At 40.8% G+C, this 18,410-nt stretch overlaps 19 non-coding genes across 19 annotated transcripts; all 19 read right to left on the bottom strand.

Moving 5' to 3' along the window:
- Nucleotides 1–436: 436 nt before the first annotated feature.
- On the bottom strand, nt 437–509 carry TRNAK-UUU (transfer RNA lysine (anticodon UUU)). Its single transcript has one exon. It is a non-coding gene; the product is annotated as a tRNA-Lys (tRNA).
- Nucleotides 510–1,276: 767 nt separating this feature from the next.
- On the bottom strand, nt 1,277–1,349 carry TRNAK-UUU (transfer RNA lysine (anticodon UUU)). Its single transcript has one exon. It is a non-coding gene; the product is annotated as a tRNA-Lys (tRNA).
- A 768-nt stretch (nt 1,350–2,117) lies between these two features.
- Nucleotides 2,118–2,190, bottom strand: TRNAK-UUU (transfer RNA lysine (anticodon UUU)). Its single transcript has one exon. It is a non-coding gene; the product is annotated as a tRNA-Lys (tRNA).
- A 769-nt stretch (nt 2,191–2,959) lies between these two features.
- On the bottom strand, nt 2,960–3,032 carry TRNAK-UUU (transfer RNA lysine (anticodon UUU)). The gene has a single exon. It is a non-coding gene; the product is annotated as a tRNA-Lys (tRNA).
- Nucleotides 3,033–3,801: 769 nt separating this feature from the next.
- On the bottom strand, nt 3,802–3,874 carry TRNAK-UUU (transfer RNA lysine (anticodon UUU)). Its single transcript has one exon. It is a non-coding gene; the product is annotated as a tRNA-Lys (tRNA).
- Nucleotides 3,875–6,325: 2,451 nt separating this feature from the next.
- TRNAK-UUU (transfer RNA lysine (anticodon UUU)) lies at nt 6,326–6,398 on the bottom strand. The gene has a single exon. It is a non-coding gene; the product is annotated as a tRNA-Lys (tRNA).
- Nucleotides 6,399–7,167: 769 nt separating this feature from the next.
- Nucleotides 7,168–7,240, bottom strand: TRNAK-UUU (transfer RNA lysine (anticodon UUU)). Its single transcript has one exon. It is a non-coding gene; the product is annotated as a tRNA-Lys (tRNA).
- A 767-nt stretch (nt 7,241–8,007) lies between these two features.
- Nucleotides 8,008–8,080, bottom strand: TRNAK-UUU (transfer RNA lysine (anticodon UUU)). Its single transcript has one exon. It is a non-coding gene; the product is annotated as a tRNA-Lys (tRNA).
- Nucleotides 8,081–8,848: 768 nt separating this feature from the next.
- Nucleotides 8,849–8,921, bottom strand: TRNAK-UUU (transfer RNA lysine (anticodon UUU)). Its single transcript has one exon. It is a non-coding gene; the product is annotated as a tRNA-Lys (tRNA).
- A 769-nt stretch (nt 8,922–9,690) lies between these two features.
- On the bottom strand, nt 9,691–9,763 carry TRNAK-UUU (transfer RNA lysine (anticodon UUU)). The gene has a single exon. It is a non-coding gene; the product is annotated as a tRNA-Lys (tRNA).
- Nucleotides 9,764–10,531: 768 nt separating this feature from the next.
- Nucleotides 10,532–10,604, bottom strand: TRNAK-UUU (transfer RNA lysine (anticodon UUU)). Its single transcript has one exon. It is a non-coding gene; the product is annotated as a tRNA-Lys (tRNA).
- Nucleotides 10,605–11,373: 769 nt separating this feature from the next.
- TRNAK-UUU (transfer RNA lysine (anticodon UUU)) lies at nt 11,374–11,446 on the bottom strand. Its single transcript has one exon. It is a non-coding gene; the product is annotated as a tRNA-Lys (tRNA).
- A 769-nt stretch (nt 11,447–12,215) lies between these two features.
- Nucleotides 12,216–12,288, bottom strand: TRNAK-UUU (transfer RNA lysine (anticodon UUU)). Its single transcript has one exon. It is a non-coding gene; the product is annotated as a tRNA-Lys (tRNA).
- Nucleotides 12,289–13,056: 768 nt separating this feature from the next.
- On the bottom strand, nt 13,057–13,129 carry TRNAK-UUU (transfer RNA lysine (anticodon UUU)). The gene has a single exon. It is a non-coding gene; the product is annotated as a tRNA-Lys (tRNA).
- Nucleotides 13,130–13,898: 769 nt separating this feature from the next.
- TRNAK-UUU (transfer RNA lysine (anticodon UUU)) lies at nt 13,899–13,971 on the bottom strand. Its single transcript has one exon. It is a non-coding gene; the product is annotated as a tRNA-Lys (tRNA).
- Nucleotides 13,972–14,739: 768 nt separating this feature from the next.
- TRNAK-UUU (transfer RNA lysine (anticodon UUU)) lies at nt 14,740–14,812 on the bottom strand. Its single transcript has one exon. It is a non-coding gene; the product is annotated as a tRNA-Lys (tRNA).
- A 769-nt stretch (nt 14,813–15,581) lies between these two features.
- TRNAK-UUU (transfer RNA lysine (anticodon UUU)) lies at nt 15,582–15,654 on the bottom strand. The gene has a single exon. It is a non-coding gene; the product is annotated as a tRNA-Lys (tRNA).
- Nucleotides 15,655–16,422: 768 nt separating this feature from the next.
- Nucleotides 16,423–16,495, bottom strand: TRNAK-UUU (transfer RNA lysine (anticodon UUU)). Its single transcript has one exon. It is a non-coding gene; the product is annotated as a tRNA-Lys (tRNA).
- Nucleotides 16,496–17,262: 767 nt separating this feature from the next.
- On the bottom strand, nt 17,263–17,335 carry TRNAK-UUU (transfer RNA lysine (anticodon UUU)). Its single transcript has one exon. It is a non-coding gene; the product is annotated as a tRNA-Lys (tRNA).
- Nucleotides 17,336–18,410: the final 1,075 nt, after the last annotated feature.

Below are 18,410 nucleotides of genomic sequence, written 5' to 3' on the forward strand. Positions count from 1 at the left end.
TGGAGTTTCAGTCAATTGGAAAACATTTTTTAAAGTTATATTGCAACAGAAGCCCAGCCTTAAAAAAAGTGGATTTCACTTCTAAATGATTACATGAGGAAGGACAGGAGACCAGATGCCAAAGAGGTTTTGTGGCTTAGTTGGTTAAAGCGCCTGTCTAGTAAACTGGAGATCCTGAGTTCGAATCTCAGCAGCGCCTGTCTGCTTTTTTTTCGACCAATCTGTCTCCCCAATATTAAAACTTTGTACAAAGATTGTTATTTCATGCTATTTAGAAGCACAGTCAGGCTTGAAATGTTGGCAAAGCATCCAAGAATTCTGGACTCCACTACCTTAGAGTCATATTGCCCAAGGTTGCGATGCCATCAGAAATAGCACATATTAGAATGAGCAATTCATATTTCCTGCTAAATTTTTTGTAAAAGAAGCAAAGATACGCCTGAACAGGGACTTGAACCCTGGACCCTCAGATTAAAAGTCTGATGCTCTACCGACTGAGCTATCCAGGCACAGGGATCACTGCCCATTTGAAACTTGATTTTCACTCTACAGCACCTCCATACATGGCTACCTCACTGGTCAATAAAGGAAATGAATTACTAGTGCATTACACACATTTTGACACTGGAGACATAACTTTTTTCAGTCATTACGTATCCAGATATAGAGATTTGCAGCATCTAGGACTTTAATGTTCACCCACTTACGGATTTGAATGTTTTGCCACATTCATGAGTGCAAACTTGCTCCCCAGTAAAGACGAACATGTGCTCCTCAATGCACACTCTGGGCAATGCAGTCCACTCTAAATCGACGATTAATGACATGCTCGTTTTGTGCAATGGAGTTTCAGTCAATTGGAAAACATTTTGAAAAGTTATATTGCAACAGAAGCCCAGCCTTAAAAAAGTGGATTTCACTTCTAAATGATTACATGAGGAAGGAAAGGAGACCAGATGCAAAAAAGGTGCTGTGGCTTAGTTGGTTAAAGCGCCTGTCTAGTAAACAGGAGATCCTGAGTTCGAATCTCAGCAGCGCCTGTCTGCTTTTTTTCGACCAATCTGTCTCCCCAATATTAAAACTTTGTACAAAGATTGCTATTTCATGCTATTTAGAAGCACAGTCAGGCTTGATATGTTGGCAAAGCATCCAAGAACTCTGGACTCCACTACCTTAGAGTCATATTGCCCAAGGTTGCGATGCCATCAGAAATAGCACATATTAGAATGAGCAATTCATATTTCCTGCTTAATTTTTTGTAAAAGAAGCAAAGGTACGCCTGAACAGGGACTTGAACCCTGGACCCTCAGATTAAAAGTCTGATGCTCTACCGACTGAGCTATCCAGGCACAGGGATCACTGCCCATTTGAAACTTGATTTTCACTCTACAGCACCTCCATACATGGCTACCTCACTGGTCAATAAAGGAAATGAATTACTAGTGCATTACACACATTTTGACACTGGAGACATAACTTTTTTCAGTCATTCCGTATCCAGATATAGAGATTTGCAGCATCTAGGACTTTAATGTTCACCCACTTACGGATTTGAATGTTTTGCCACATTCATGAGTGCAAACTTGCTCCCCAGTAAAGACGAACATGTGCTCCTCAATGCACACACTGGGCAATGCAGTCCACTCTAAATCGACGATTAATGACATGCTCGTTTTGTGCAATGGAGTTTCAGTCAATTGGAAAACATTTTGAAAAGTTATATTGCAACAGAAGCCCAGCCTTAAAAAAGTGGATTTCACTTCTGATTGATTACATGAGGAAGGAAAGGAGACCAGATGCAAAAAAGGTGCTGTGGCTTAGTTGGTTAAAGCGCCTGTCTAGTAAACAGGAGATCCTGAGTTCGAATCTCAGCAGCGCCTGTCTGCTTTTTTTTCGACCAATCTGTCTCCCCAATATTAAAACTTTGTACAAAGATTGCTGTTTCATGCTATTTAGAAGCACAGTCAGGCTTGAAATGTTGGCAAAGCATCCAAGAACTCTGGACTCCACTACCTTAGAGTCATATTGCCCAAGGTTGCGATGCCATCAGAAATAGCACATATTAGAATGAGCAATTCATATTTCCTGCTAAATTTTTTGTAAAAGAAGCAAAGATACGCCTGAACAGGGACTTGAACCCTGGACCCTCAGATTAAAAGTCTGATGCTCTACCGACTGAGCTATCCAGGCACAGGGATCACTGCCCATTTGAAACTTGATTTTCACTCTACAGCACCTCCATACATGGCTACCTCACTGGTCAATAAAGGAAATGAATTACTAGTGCATCACACACATTTTGACACTGGAGACATAACTTTTTTCAGTCATTCCGTATCCAGATATAGAGATTTGCAGCATCTAGGACTTTAATGTTCACCCACTTACGGATTTGAATGTTTTGCCACATTCATGAGTGCAAAATTGCTCCCCAGTAAAGGCGAACATGTGCTCCTCAATACACACACTGGGCAATGCAGTCCACTCTAAATCAACGATTAATGACATGCTCGTTTTGTGCAATGGAGTTTCAGTCAATTGGAAAACATTTTGTAAAGTTATATTGCAACAGAAGCCCAGCCTTAAAAAAAGTGGATTTCACTTCTAAATGATTACATGAGGAAGGAAAGGAGATCAGATGCAAAAGAGGTGCTGTGGCTTAGTTGGTTAAAGCGCCTGTCTAGTAAACAGGAGATCCTGAGTTCGAATCTCAACAGCCCCTCTCTGCTTTTTTTTCGACCAATCTGTCTCCCCAATATTAAAACTTTGTACAAAGATTGTTATTTCATGCTATTTAGAAGCACAGTCAGGCTTGAAATGTTGGCAAAGCATCCAAGAATTCTGGACTCCACTACCTTAGAGTCATATTGCCCAAGGTTGCGATGCCATCAGAAATAGCACATATTAGAATGAGCAATTCATATTTCCTGCTAAATTTTTTGTAAAAGAAGCAAAGATACGCCTGAACAGGGACTTGAACCCTGGACCCTCAGATTAAAAGTCTGATGCTCTACCGACTGAGCTATCCAGGCACAGGGATCACTGCCCATTTGAAACTTGATTTTCACTCTACAGCACCTCCATACATGGCTACCTCACTGGTCAATAAAGGAAATGAATTACTAGTGCATTGCACACATTTTGACACTGGAGACATAACTTTTTTCAGTCATTCCGTATCCAGATATAGAGATTTGCAGCATCTAGGACTTTAATGTTCACCCACTTACGGATTTGAATGTTTTGCCACATTCATGAGTGCAAAATTGCTCCCCAGTAAAGGCGAACATGTGCTCCTCAATACACACACTGGGCAATGCAGTCCACTCTAAATCAACGATTAATGACATGCTCATTTTGTGCAATGGAGTTTCAGTCAATTGGAAAACATTTTGTAAAGTTATATTGCAACAGAAGCCCAGCCTTAAAAAAAGTGGATTTCACTTCTAAATGATTACATGAGGAAGGAAAGGAGACCAGATGCAAAAAGGGTGCTGTGGCTTAGTTGGTTAAAGTGCCTGTCTAGTAAACAGGAGATCCTGAGTTCGAATCTCAGCAGCGCCTGTCTGCTTTTTTTTCGACCAATCTGTCTCCCCAATATTAAAACTTTGTACAAAGATTGCTATTTCATGCTATTTAGAAGCACAGTGAGGCTTGAAATGTTGGCAAAGCATCCAAGAACTCTGGACTCCACTACCTTAGAGTCATATTGCCCAAGGTTGCGATGCCATCAGAAATAGCACATATTAGAATGAGCAATTCATATTTCCTGCTTAATTTTTTGTAAAAGAAGCAAAGGTACGCCTGAACAGGGACTTGAACCCTGGACCCTCAGATTAAAAGTCTGATGCTCTACCGACTGAGCTATCCAGGCACAAGGATCACTGCCCATTTGAAACTTGATTTTCACTCTACAGCACCTCCATACAAGGCTACCTCACTGGTCAATAAAGGAAATGAATTACTAGTGCATTACACACATTTTGACACTGGAGACATAACTTTTTTCAGTCATTCCGTATCCAGATATAGAGATTTGCAGCATCTAGGACTTTAATGTTCACCCACTTACGGATTTGAATGTTTTGCCACATTCATGAGTGCAAACTTGCTCCCCAGTAAAGACGAACATGTGCTCCTCAATGCACACACTGGGCAATGCAGTCCACTCTAAATCGACGATTAATGACATGCTCGTTTTGTGCAATGGAGTTTCAGTCAATTGGAAAACATTTTGAAAAGTTATATTGCAACAGAAGCCCAGCCTTAAAAAAGTGGATTTCACTTTTGATTGATTACATGAGGAAGGAAAGGAGACCAGATGCAAAAAAGGTGCTGTGGCTTAGTTGGTTAAAGCGCCTGTCTAGTAAACAGGAGATCCTGAGTTCGAATCTCAGCAGCGCCTGTCTGCTTTTTTTTCGACCAATCTGTCTCCCCAATATTAAAACTTTGTACAAAGACTGCTATTTCATGCTATTTAGAAGCACAGTCAGGCTTGAAATGTTGGCAAAGCATCCAAGAACTCTGGACTCCACTACCTTAGAGTCATATTGCCCAAGGTTGCGATGCCATCAGAAACAGCACATATTAGAATGAGCAATTCATATTTCCTGCTTCATTTTTTGTAAAAGAAGCAAAGGTACACCTGAACAGGGACTTGAACCCTGGACCCTCAGATTAAAAGTCTGATGCTCTACCGACTGAGCTATCCAGGCACAGGGATCACTGCCCATTTGAAACTTGATTTTCACTCTACAGCACCTCCATACATGGCTACCTCACTGGTCAATAAAGGAAATGAATTACTAGTGCATTACACACATTTTGACACTGGAGACATAACTTTTTTCAGTCATTCCGTATCCAGATATAGAGATTTGCAGCATCTAGGACTTTAATGTTCACCCACTTACGGATTTGAATGTTTTGGCACATTCATGAGTGAAAACTTGCTCCCCAGTAAAGGCGAACATGTGCTCCTCAATACACACACTGGGCAATGCAGTCCACTCTAAATCAACGATTAATGACATGCTCGTTTTGTGCAATGGAGTTTCAGTCAATTGGAAAACATTTTGTAAAGTTATATTGCAACAGAAGCCCAGCCTTAAAAAAAGTGGATTTCACTTCTAAATGATTACATGAGGAAGGAAAGGAGATCAGATGCAAAAGAGGTGCTGTGGCTTAGTTGGTTAAAGCGCCTGTCTAGTAAACAGGAGATCCTGAGTTCGAATCTCAGCAGCGCCTGTCTGCTTTTTTTTCGACCAATCTGTCTCCCCAATATTAAAACTTTGTACAAAGATTGTTATTTCATGCTATTTAGAAGCACAGTCAGGCTTGAAATGTTGGCAAAGCATCCAAGAACTCTGGACTCCACTACCTTAGAGTCATATTGCCCAAGGTTGCGATGCCATCAGAAATAGCACATATTAGAATGAGCAATTCATATTTCCTGCTTAATTTTTTGTAAAAGAAGCAAAGATACGCCTGAACAGGGACTTGAACCCTGGACCCTCAGATTAAAAGTCTGATGCTCTACCGACTGTGCTATCCAGGCACAAGGATCACTGCCCATTTGAAACTTGATTTTCACTCTACAGCACCTCCATACATGGCTACCTCACTGGTCAATAAAGGAAATGAATTACTAGTGCATTACACACATTTTGACACTGGAGACATAACTTTTTTCAGTCATTCCGTATCCAGATATAGAGATTTGCAGCATCTAGGACTTTAATGTTCACCCACTTACGGATTTGAATGTTTTGCCACATTCATGAGTGCAAACTTGCTCCCCAGTAAAGACGAACATGTGCTCCTCAATGCACACACTGGGCAATGCAGTCCACTCTAAATCGACGATTAATGACATGCTCGTTTTGTGCAATGGAGTTTCAGTCAATTGGAAAACATTTTGAAAAGTTATATTGCAACAGAAGCCCAGCGTTAAAAAAGTGGATTTCACTTCTAAATGATTACATGAGGAAGGAAAGGAGACCAGATGCAAAAAAGGTGCTGTGGCTTAGTTGGTTAAAGCGCCTGTCTAGTAAACAGGAGATCCTGAGTTCGAATCTCAGCAGCGCCTGTCTGCTTTTTTTTCGACCAATCTGTCTCCCCAATATTAAAACTTTGTACAAAGATTGTTATTTCATGCTATTTAGAAGCACAGTCAGGCTTGAAATGTTGGCAAAGCATCCAAGAATTCTGGACTCCACTACCTTAGAGTCATATTGCCCAAGGTTGCGATGCCATCAGAAATAGCACATATTAGAATGAGCAATTCATATTTCCTGCTAAATTTTTTGTAAAAGAAGCAAAGATACGCCTGAACAGGGACTTGAACCCTGGACCCTCAGATTAAAAGTCTGATGCTCTACCGACTGAGCTATCCAGGCACAGGGATCACTGCCCATTTGAAACTTGATTTTCACTCTACAGCACCTCCATACATGGCTACCTCACTGGTCAATAAAGGAAATGAATTACTAGTGCATTACACACATTTTGACACTGGAGACATAACTTTTTTCAGTCATTCCGTATCCAGATATAGAGATTTGCAGCATCTAGGACTTTAATGTTCACCCACTTACGGATTTGAATGTTTTGCCACATTCATGAGTGCAAACTTGCTCCCCAGTAAAGACGAACATGTGCTCCTCAATGCACACACTGGGCAATGCAGTCCACTCTAAATCGACGATTAATGACATGCTCGTTTTGTGCAATGGAGTTTCAGTCAATTGGAAAACATTTTGTAAAGTTATATTGCAACAGAAGCCCAGCCTCAAAAAAAGTGGATTTCACTTCTAAATGATTACATGAGGAAGGACAGGAGATCAGATGCAAAAGAGGTGCTGTGGCTTAGTTGGTTAAAGCGCCTGTCTAGTAAACTGGAGATCCTGAGTTCGAATCTCAGCAGCGCCTGTCTGCTTTTTTTTCGACCAATCTGTCTCCCCAATATTAAAACTTTGTACAAAGATTGTTATTTCATGCTATTTAGAAGCACAGTCAGGCTTGAAATGTTGGCAAAGCATCCAAGAATTCTGGACTCCACTACCTTAGAGTCATATTGCCCAAGGTTGCGATGCCATCAGAAATAGCACATATTAGAATGAGCAATTCATATTTCCTGCTAAATTTTTTGTAAAAGAAGCAAAGATACGCCTGAACAGGGACTTGAACCCTGGACCCTCAGATTAAAAGTCTGATGCTCTACCGACTGAGCTATCCAGGCACAGGGATCACTGCCCATTTGAAACTTGATTTTCACTCTACAGCACCTCCATACATGGCTACCTCACTGGTCAATAAAGGAAATGAATTACTAGTGCATTACACACATTTTGACACTGGAGACATAACTTTTTTCAGTCATTCCGTATCCAGATATAGAGATTTGCAGCATCTAGGACTTTAATGTTCACCCACTTACGGATTTGAATGTTTTGCCACATTAATGAGTGCAAACTTGCTCCCCAGTAAAGACGAACATGTGCTCCTCAATGCACACACTGGGCAATGCAGTCCACTCTAAATCGACGATTAATGACATGCTCGTTTTGTGCAATGGAGTTTCAGTCAATTGGAAAACATTTTGAAAAGTTATATTGCAACAGAAGCCCAGCCTTAAAAAAGTGGATTTCACTTCTAAATGATTACATGAGGAAGGAAAGGAGACCAGATGCAAAAAAGGTGCTGTGGCTTAGTTGGTTAAAGCGCCTGTCTAGTAAACAGGAGATCCTGAGTTCGAATCTCAGCAGCGCCTGTCTGCTTTTTTTCGACCAATCTGTCTCCCCAATATTAAAACTTTGTACAAAGATTGCTATTTCATGCTATTTAGAAGCACAGTCAGGCTTGATATGTTGGCAAAGCATCCAAGAACTCTGGACTCCACTACCTTAGAGTCATATTGCCCAAGGTTGCGATGCCATCAGAAATAGCACATATTAGAATGAGCAATTCATATTTCCTGCTTAATTTTTTGTAAAAGAAGCAAAGGTACGCCTGAACAGGGACTTGAACCCTGGACCCTCAGATTAAAAGTCTGATGCTCTACCGACTGAGCTATCCAGGCACAGGGATCACTGCCCATTTGAAACTTGATTTTCACTCTACAGCACCTCCATACATGGCTACCTCACTGGTCAATAAAGGAAATGAATTACTAGTGCATTACACACATTTTGACACTGGAGACATAACTTTTTTCAGTCATTCCGTATCCAGATATAGAGATTTGCAGCATCTAGGACTTTAATGTTCACCCACTTACGGATTTGAATGTTTTGCCACATTCATGAGTGCAAACTTGCTCCCCAGTAAAGACGAACATGTGCTCCTCAATGCACACACTGGGCAATGCAGTCCACTCTAAATCGACGATTAATGACATGCTCGTTTTGTGCAATGGAGTTTCAGTCAATTGGAAAACATTTTGAAAAGTTATATTGCAACAGAAGCCCAGCCTTAAAAAAGTGGATTTCACTTCTGATTGATTACATGAGGAAGGAAAGGAGACCAGATGCAAAAAAGGTGCTGTGGCTTAGTTGGTTAAAGCACCTGTCTAGTAAACAGGAGATCCTGAGTTCGAATCTCAGCAGCGCCTGTCTGCTTTTTTTTCGACCAATCTGTCTCCCCAATATTAAAACTTTGTACAAAGATTGCTGTTTCATGCTATTTAGAAGCACAGTCAGGCTTGAAATGTTGGCAAAGCATCCAAGAACTCTGGACTCCACTACCTTAGAGTCATATTGCCCAAGGTTGCGATGCCATCAGAAATAGCACATATTAGAATGAGCAATTCATATTTCCTGCTAAATTTTTTGTAAAAGAAGCAAAGATACGCCTGAACAGGGACTTGAACCCTGGACCCTCAGATTAAAAGTCTGATGCTCTACCGACTGAGCTATCCAGGCACAGGGATCACTGCCCATTTGAAACTTGATTTTCACTCTACAGCACCTCCATACATGGCTACCTCACTGGTCAATAAAGGAAATGAATTACTAGTGCATTGCACACATTTTGACACTGGAGACATAACTTTTTTCAGTCATTCCGTATCCAGATATAGAGATTTGCAGCATCTAGGACTTTAATGTTCACCCACTTACGGATTTGAATGTTTTGCCACATTCATGAGTGCAAAATTGCTCCCCAGTAAAGGCGAACATGTGCTCCTCAATACACACACTGGGCAATGCAGTCCACTCTAAATCAACGATTAATGACATGCTCGTTTTGTGCAATGGAGTTTCAGTCAATTGGAAAACATTTTGTAAAGTTATATTGCAACAGAAGCCCAGCCTTAAAAAAAGTGGATTTCACTTCTAAATGATTACATGAGGAAGGAAAGGAGATCAGATGCAAAAGAGGTGCTGTGGCTTAGTTGGTTAAAGCGCCTGTCTAGTAAACAGGAGATCCTGAGTTCGAATCTCAGCAGCGCCTGTCTGCTTTTTTTTCGACCAATCTGTCTCCCCAATATTAAAACTTTGTACAAAGATTGTTATTTCATGCTATTTAGAAGCACAGTCATGCTTGAAATGTTGGCAAAGCATCCAAGAATTCTGGACTCCACTACCTTAGAGTCATATTGCCCAAGGTTGCGATGCCATCAGAAATAGCACATATTAGAATGAGCAATTCATATTTCCTGCTTAATTTTTTGTAAAAGAAGCAAAGGTACGCCTGAACAGGGACTTGAACCCTGGACCCTCAGATTAAAAGTCTGATGCTCTACCGACTGAGCTATCCAGGCACAAGAATCACTGCCCATTTGAAACTTGATTTTCACTCTACAGCACCTCCATACATGGCTACCTCACTGGTCAATAAAGGAAATGAATTACTAGTGCATTACACACATTTTGACACTGGAGACATAACTTTTTTCAGTCATTCCGTATCCAGATATAGAGATTTGCAGCATCTAGGACTTTAATGTTCACCCACTAACGGATTTGAATGTTTTGCCACATTCATGAGTGCAAACTTGCTCCCCAGTAAAGACGAACATGTGCTCCTCAATGCACACACTGGGCAATGCAGTCCACTCTAAATCGACGATTAATGACATGCTCGTTTTGTGCAATGGAGTTTCAGTCAATTGGAAAACATTTTGAAAAGTTATATTGCAACAGAAGCCCAGCCTTAAAAAAGTGGATTTCACTTCTAAATGATTACATGAGGAAGGAAAGGAGACCAGATGCAAAAAAGGTGCTGTGGCTTAGTTGGTTAAAGCGCCTGTCTAGTAAACAGGAGATCCTGAGTTCGAATCTCAGCAGCGCCTGTCTGCTTTTTTTTCGACCAATCTGTCTCCCCAATATTAAAACTTTGTACAAAGATTGCTATTTCATGCTATTTAGAAGCACAGTCAGGCTTGAAATGTTGGCAAAGCATCCAAGAACTCTGGACTCCACTACCTTAGAATCATTTTGCCCAAGGTTGCGATGCCATCAGAAATAGCACATATTAGAATGAGCAATTCATATTTCCTGCTTAATTTTTTGTAAAAGAAGCAAAGGTACGCCTGAACAGGGACTTGAACCCTGGACCCTCAGATTAAAAGTCTGATGCTCTACCAACTGAGCTATCCAGGCACAAGGATCACTGTCCATTTGAAACTTGATTTTCACTCTACAGCACCTCCATACATGGCTACCTCACTGGTCAATAAAGGAAATGAATTACTAGTGCATTACACACATTTTGACACTGGAGACATAACTTTTTTCAGTCATTCCGTATCCAGATATAGAGATTTGCAGCATCTAGGACTTTAATGTTCACCCACTTACGGATTTGAATGTTTTGCCACATTCATGAGTGCAAAATTGCTCCCCAGTAAAGGCGAACATGTGCTCCTCAATACACACACTGGGCAATGAAGTCCACTCTAAATCAACGATTAATGACATGCTCGTTTTGTGCATTGGAGTTTCAGTCAATTGGAAAACATTTTGTAAAGTTATATTGCAACAGAAGCCCAGCCTTAAAAAAAGTGGATTTCACTTCTAAATGATTACATGAGGAAGGACAGGAGATCAGATGCCAAAGAGGTTTTGTGGCTTAGTTGGTTAAAGCGCCTGTCTAGTAAACTGGAGATCCTGAGTTCGAATCTCAGCAGCGCCTGTCTGCTTTTTTTTCGACCAATCTGTCTCCCCAATATTAAAACTTTGTACAAAGATTGTTATTTCATGCTATTTAGAAGCACAGTCAGGCTTGAAATGTTGGCAAAGCATCCAAGAATTCTGGACTCCACTACCTTAGAGTCATATTGCCCAAGGTTGCGATGCCATCAGAAATAGCACATATTAGAATGAGCAATTCATATTTCCTGCTAAATTTTTTGTAAAAGAAGCAAAGATACGCCTGAACAGGGACTTGAACCCTGGACCCTCAGATTAAAAGTCTGATGCTCTACCGACTGAGCTATCCAGGCACAGGGATCACTGCCCATTTGAAACTTGATTTTCACTCTACAGCACCTCCATACATGGCTACCTCACTGGTCAATAAAGGAAATGAATTACTAGTGCATTACACACATTTTGACACTGGAGACATAACTTTTTTCAGTCATTCCGTATCCAGATATAGAGATTTGCAGCATCTAGGACTTTAATGTTCACCCACTTACGGATTTGAATGTTTTGCCACATTCATGAGTGCAAAATTGCTCCCCAGTAAAGGCGAACATGTGCTCCTCAATACACACACTGGGCAATGCAGTCCACTCTAAATCAACGATTAATGACATGCTCGTTTTGTGCAATGGAGTTTCAGTCAATTGGAAAACATTTTGTAAAGTTATATTGCAACAGAAGCCCAGCCTTAAAAAAAGTGGATTTCACTTCTAAATGATTACATGAGGAAGGAAAGGAGATCAGATGCAAAAGAGGTGCTGTGGCTTAGTTGGTTAAAGCGCCTGTCTAGTAAACAGGAGATCCTGAGTTTGAATCTCAGCAGCGCCTGTCTGCTTTTTTTTCGACCAATCTGTCTCCCCAATATTAAAACTTTGTACAAAGATTGCTGTTTCATGCTATTTAGAAGCACAGTCAGGCTTGAAATGTTGGCAAAGCATCCAAGAACTCTGGACTCCACTACCTTAGAGTCATATTGCCCAAGGTTGCGATGCCATCAGAAATAGCACATATTAGAATGAGCAATTCATATTTCCTGCTTAATTTTTTGTAAAAGAAGCAAAGGTACGCCTGAACAGGGACTTGAACCCTGGACCCTCAGATTAAAAGTCTGATGCTCTACCGACTGAGCTATCCAGGCACAGGGATCACTGCCCATTTGAAACTTGATTTTCACTCTACAGCACCTCCATACATGGCTACCTCACTGGTCAATAAAGGAAATGAATTACTAGTGCATTACACACATTTTGACACTGGAGACATAACTTTTTTCAGTCATTCCGTATCCAGATATAGAGATTTGCAGCATCTAGGACTTTAATGTTCACCCACTTACGGATTTGAATGTTTTGCCACATTCATGAGTGCAAACTTGCTCCCCAGTAAAGACGAACATGTGCTCCTCAATGCACACACTGGGCAATGCAGTCCACTCTAAATCGACGATTAATGACATGCTCGTTTTGTGCAATGGAGTTTCAGTCAATTGGAAAACATTTTGAAAAGTTATATTGCAACAGAAGCCCAGCCTTAAAAAAGTGGATTTCACTTCTGATTGATTACATGAGGAAGGAAAGGAGACCAGATGCAAAAAAGGTGCTGTGGCTTAGTTGGTTAAAGCGCCTGTCTAGTAAACAGGAGATCCTGAGTTCGAATCTCAGCAGCGCCTGTCTGCTTTTTTTTCGACCAATCTGTCTCCCCAATATTAAAACTTTGTACAAAGATTGCTGTTTCATGCTATTTAGAAGCACAGTCAGGCTTGAAATGTTGGCAAAGCATCCAAGAACTCTGGACTCCACTACCTTAGAGTCATATTGCCCAAGGTTGCGATGCCATCAGAAATAGCACATATTAGAATGAGCAATTCATATTTCCTGCTAAATTTTTTGTAAAAGAAGCAAAGATACGCCTGAACAGGGACTTGAACCCTGGACCCTCAGATTAAAAGTCTGATGCTCTACCGACTGAGCTATCCAGGCACAGGGATCACTGCCCATTTGAAACTTGATTTTCACTCTACAGCACCTCCATACATGGCTACCTCACTGGTCAATAAAGGAAATGAATTACTAGTGCATTACACACATTTTGACACTGGAGACATAACTTTTTTCAGTCATTCCGTATCCAGATATAGAGATTTGCAGCATCTAGGACTTTAATGTTCACCCACTTACGGATTTGAATGTTTTGCCACATTCATGAGTGCAAAATTGCTCCCCAGTAAAGGCGAACATGTGCTCCTCAATACACACACTGGGCAATGCAGTCCACTCTAAATCAACGATTAATGACATGCTCGTTTTGTGCAATGGAGTTTCAGTCAATTGGAAAACATTTTGTAAAGTTATATTGCAACAGAAGCCCAGCCTTAAAAAAAGTGGATTTCACTTCTAAATGATTACATGAGGAAGGAAAGGAGATCAGATGCAAAAGAGGTGCTGTGGCTTAGTTGGTTAAAGCGCCTGTCTAGTAAACAGGAGATCCTGAGTTCGAATCTCAACAGCCCCTCTCTGCTTTTTTTTCGACCAATCTGTCTCCCCAATATTAAAACTTTGTACAAAGATTGTTATTTCATGCTATTTAGAAGCACAGTCAGGCTTGAAATGTTGGCAAAGCATCCAAGAATTCTGGACTCCACTACCTTAGAGTCATATTGCCCAAGGTTGCGATGCCATCAGAAATAGCACATATTAGAATGAGCAATTCATATTTCCTGCTAAATTTTTTGTAAAAGAAGCAAAGATACGCCTGAACAGGGACTTGAACCCTGGACCCTCAGATTAAAAGTCTGATGCTCTACCGACTGAGCTATCCAGGCACAGGGATCACTGCCTATTTGAAACTTGATTTTCACTCTACAGCACCTCCATACATGGCTACCTCACTGGTCAATAAAGGAAATGAATTACTAGTGCATTACACACATTTTGACACTGGAGACATAACTTTTTTCAGTCATTCCGTATCCAGATATAGAGATTTGCAGCATCTAGGACTTTAATGTTCACCCACTTACGGATTTGAATGTTTTGCCACATTCATGAGTGCAAACTTGCTCCCCAGTAAAGACGAACATGTGCTCCTCAATGCACACACTGGGCAATGCAGTCCACTCTAAATCGACGATTAATGACATGCTCGTTTTGTGCAATGGAGTTTCAGTCAATTGGAAAACATTTTGAAAAGTTATATTGCAACAGAAGCCCAGCCTTAAAAAAGTGGATTTCACTTCTAAATGATTACATGAGGAAGGAAAGGAGACCAGATGCAAAAAAGGTGCTGTGGCTTAGTTGGTTAAAGCGCCTGTCTAGTAAACAGGAGATCCTGAGTTCGAATCTCAGCAGCGCCTGTCTGCTTTTTTTTCGACCAATCTGTCTCCCCAATATTAAAACTTTGTACAAAGATTGCTGTTTCATGCTATTTAGAAGCACAGTCAGGCTTGAAATGTTGGCAAAGCATCCAAGAACTCTGGACTCCACTACCTTAGAGTCATATTGCCCAAGGTTGCGATGCCATCAGAAATAGCACATATTAGAATGAGCAATTCATATTTCCTGCTTAATTTTTTGTAAAAGAAGCAAAGGTACGCCTGAACAGGGACTTGAACCCTGGACCCTCAGATTAAAAGTCTGATGCTCTACCGACTGAGCTATCCAGGCACAAGGATCACTGCCCATTTGAAACTTGATTTTCACTCTACAGCACCTCCATACATGGCTACCTCACTGGTCAATAAAGGAAATGAATTACTAGTGCATTACACACATTTTGACACTGGAGACATAACTTTTTTCAGTCATTCCGTATCCAGATATAGAGATTTGCAGCATCTAGGACTTTAATGTTCACCCACTTACGGATTTGAATGTTTTGCCACATTCATGAGTGCAAAATTGCTCCCCAGTAAAGGCGAACATGTGCTCCTCAATACACACACTGGGCAATGCAGTCCACTCTAAATCAACGATTAATGACATGCTCGTTTTGTGCAATGGAGTTTCAGTCAATTGGAAAACATTTTGTAAAGTTATATTGCAACAGAAGCCCAGCCTTAAAAAAAGTGGATTTCACTTCTAAATGATTACATGAGGAAGGAAAGGAGATCAGATGCAAAAGAGGTGCTGTGGCTTAGTTGGTTAAAGCGCCTGTCTAGTAAACAGGAGATCCTGAGTTCGAATCTCAACAGCCCCTCTCTGCTTTTTTTTCGACCAATCTGTCTCCCCAATATTAAAACTTTGTACAAAGATTGTTATTTCATGCTATTTAGAAGCACAGTCAGGCTTGAAATGTTGGCAAAGCATCCAAGAATTCTGGACTCCACTACCTTAGAGTCATATTGCCCAAGGTTGCGATGCCATCAGAAATAGCACATATTAGAATGAGCAATTCATATTTCCTGCTAAATTTTTTGTAAAAGAAGCAAAGATACGCCTGAACAGGGACTTGAACCCTGGACCCTCAGATTAAAAGTCTGATGCTCTACCGACTGAGCTATCCAGGCACAGGGATCACTGCCTATTTGAAACTTGATTTTCACTCTACAGCACCTCCATACATGGCTACCTCACTGGTCAATAAAGGAAATGAATTACTAGTGCATTACACACATTTTGACACTGGAGACATAACTTTTTTCAGTCATTCCGTATCCAGATATAGAGATTTGCAGCATCTAGGACTTTAATGTTCACCCACTTACGGATTTGAATGTTTTGCCACATTCATGAGTGCAAACTTGCTCCCCAGTAAAGACGAACATGTGCTCCTCAATGCACACACTGGGCAATGCAGTCCACTCTAAATCGACGATTAATGACATGCTCGTTTTGTGCAATGGAGTTTCAGTCAATTGGAAAACATTTTGAAAAGTTATATTGCAACAGAAGCCCAGCCTTAAAAAAGTGGATTTCACTTCTAAATGATTACATGAGGAAGGAAAGGAGACCAGATGCAAAAAAGGTGCTGTGGCTTAGTTGGTTAAAGCGCCTGTCTAGTAAACAGGAGATCCTGAGTTCGAATCTCAGCAGCGCCTGTCTGCTTTTTTTTCGACCAATCTGTCTCCCCAATATTAAAACTTTGTACAAAGATTGCTGTTTCATGCTATTTAGAAGCACAGTCAGGCTTGAAATGTTGGCAAAGCATCCAAGAACTCTGGACTCCACTACCTTAGAGTCATATTGCCCAAGGTTGCGATGCCATCAGAAATAGCACATATTAGAATGAGCAATTCATATTTCCTGCTTAATTTTTTGTAAAAGAAGCAAAGGTACGCCTGAACAGGGACTTGAACCCTGGACCCTCAGATTAAAAGTCTGATGCTCTACCGACTGAGCTATCCAGGCAGATGGATCACTACCATTTGAAACTTGATTTTCACTCTACAGCACCTCCATACATGGCTACCTCACTGGTCAATAAAGGAAATGAATTACTAGTGCATTACACACATTTTGACACTGGAGACATAACTTTTTTCAGTCATTCCGTATCCAGATATAGAGATTTGCAGCATCTAGGACTTTAATGTTCACCCACTTACGGATTTGAATGTTTTGCCACATTCATGAGTGCAAACTTGCTCCCCAGTAAAGACGAACATGTGCTCCTCAATGCACACACTGGGCAATGCAGTCCACTCTAAATCGACGATTAATGACATGCTCGTTTTGTGCAATGGAGTTTCAGTCAATTGGAAAACATTTTGAAAAGTTATATTGCAACAGAAGCCCAGCCTTAAAAAAGTGGATTTCACTTCTAAATGATTACATGAGGAAGGAAAGGAGACCAGATGCAAAAAGGGTGCTGTGGCTTAGTTGGTTAAAGCGCCTGTCTAGTAAACAGGAGATCCTGAGTTCGAATCTCAGCAGCGCCTGTCTGCTTTTTTTTCGACCAATCTGTCTCCCCAATATTAAAACTTTGTACAAAGATTGCTATTTCATGCTATTTAGAAGCACAGTGAGGCTTGAAATGTTGGCAAAGCATCCAAGAACTCTGGACTCCACTACCTTAGAGTCATATTGCCCAAGGTTGCGATGCCATCAGAAATAGCACATATTAGAATGAGCAATTCATATTTCCTGCTTAATTTTTTGTAAAAGAAGCAAAGGTACGCCTGAACAGGGACTTGAACCCTGGACCCTCAGATTAAAAGTCTGATGCTCTACCGACTGAGCTATCCAGGCACAAGGATCACTGCCCATTTGAAACTTGATTTTCACTCTACAGCACCTCCATACAAGGCTACCTCACTGGTCAATAAAGGAAATGAATTACTAGTGCACTACACACATTTTGACACTGGAGACATAACTTTTTTCAGTCATTCCGTATCCAGATATAGAGATTTGCAGCATCTAGGACTTTAATGTTCACCCACTTACGGATTTGAATGTTTTGCCACATTCATGAGTGCAAACTTGCTCCCCAGTAAAGACGAACATGTGCTCCTCAATGCACACACTGGGCAATGCAGTCCACTCTAAATCGACGATTAATGACATGCTCGTTTTGTGCAATGGAGTTTCAGTCAATTGGAAAACATTTTGAAAAGTTATATTGCAACAGAAGCCCAGCCTTAAAAAAGTGGATTTCACTTCTGATTGATTACATGAGGAAGGAAAGGAGACCAGATGCAAAAAAGGTGCTGTGGCTTAGTTGGTTAAAGCGCCTGTCTAGTAAACAGGAGATCCTGAGTTCGAATCTCAGCAGCGCCTGTCTGCTTTTTTTTCGACCAATCTGTCTCCCCAATATTAAAACTTTGTACAAAGACTGCTATTTCATGCTATTTAGAAGCACAGTCAGGCTTGAAATGTTGGCAAAGCATCCAAGAACTCTGGACTCCACTACCTTAGAGTCATATTGCCCAAGGTTGCGATGCCATCAGAAACAGCACATATTAGAATGAGCAATTCATATTTCCTGCTTCATTTTTTGTAAAAGAAGCAAAGGTACACCTGAACAGGGACTTGAACCCTGGACCCTCAGATTAAAAGTCTGATGCTCTACCGACTGAGCTATCCAGGCACAGGGATCACTGCCCATTTGAAACTTGATTTTCACTCTACAGCACCTCCATACATGGCTACCTCACTGGTCAATAAAGGAAATGAATTACTAGTGCATTACACACATTTTGACACTGGAGACATAACTTTTTTCAGTCATTCCGTATCCAGATATAGAGATTTGCAGCATCTAGGACTTTAATGTTCACCCACTTACGGATTTGAATGTTTTGGCACATTCATGAGTGAAAAC

Source organism: Ambystoma mexicanum, unplaced genomic scaffold (assembly GCF_040938575.1).
Source record: "Ambystoma mexicanum isolate Mex_15411 unplaced genomic scaffold, UKY_AmexF1_1 Mex_scaf1, whole genome shotgun sequence".
NCBI classification, from domain to species: Eukaryota; Metazoa; Chordata; class Amphibia; order Caudata; family Ambystomatidae; genus Ambystoma; species Ambystoma mexicanum.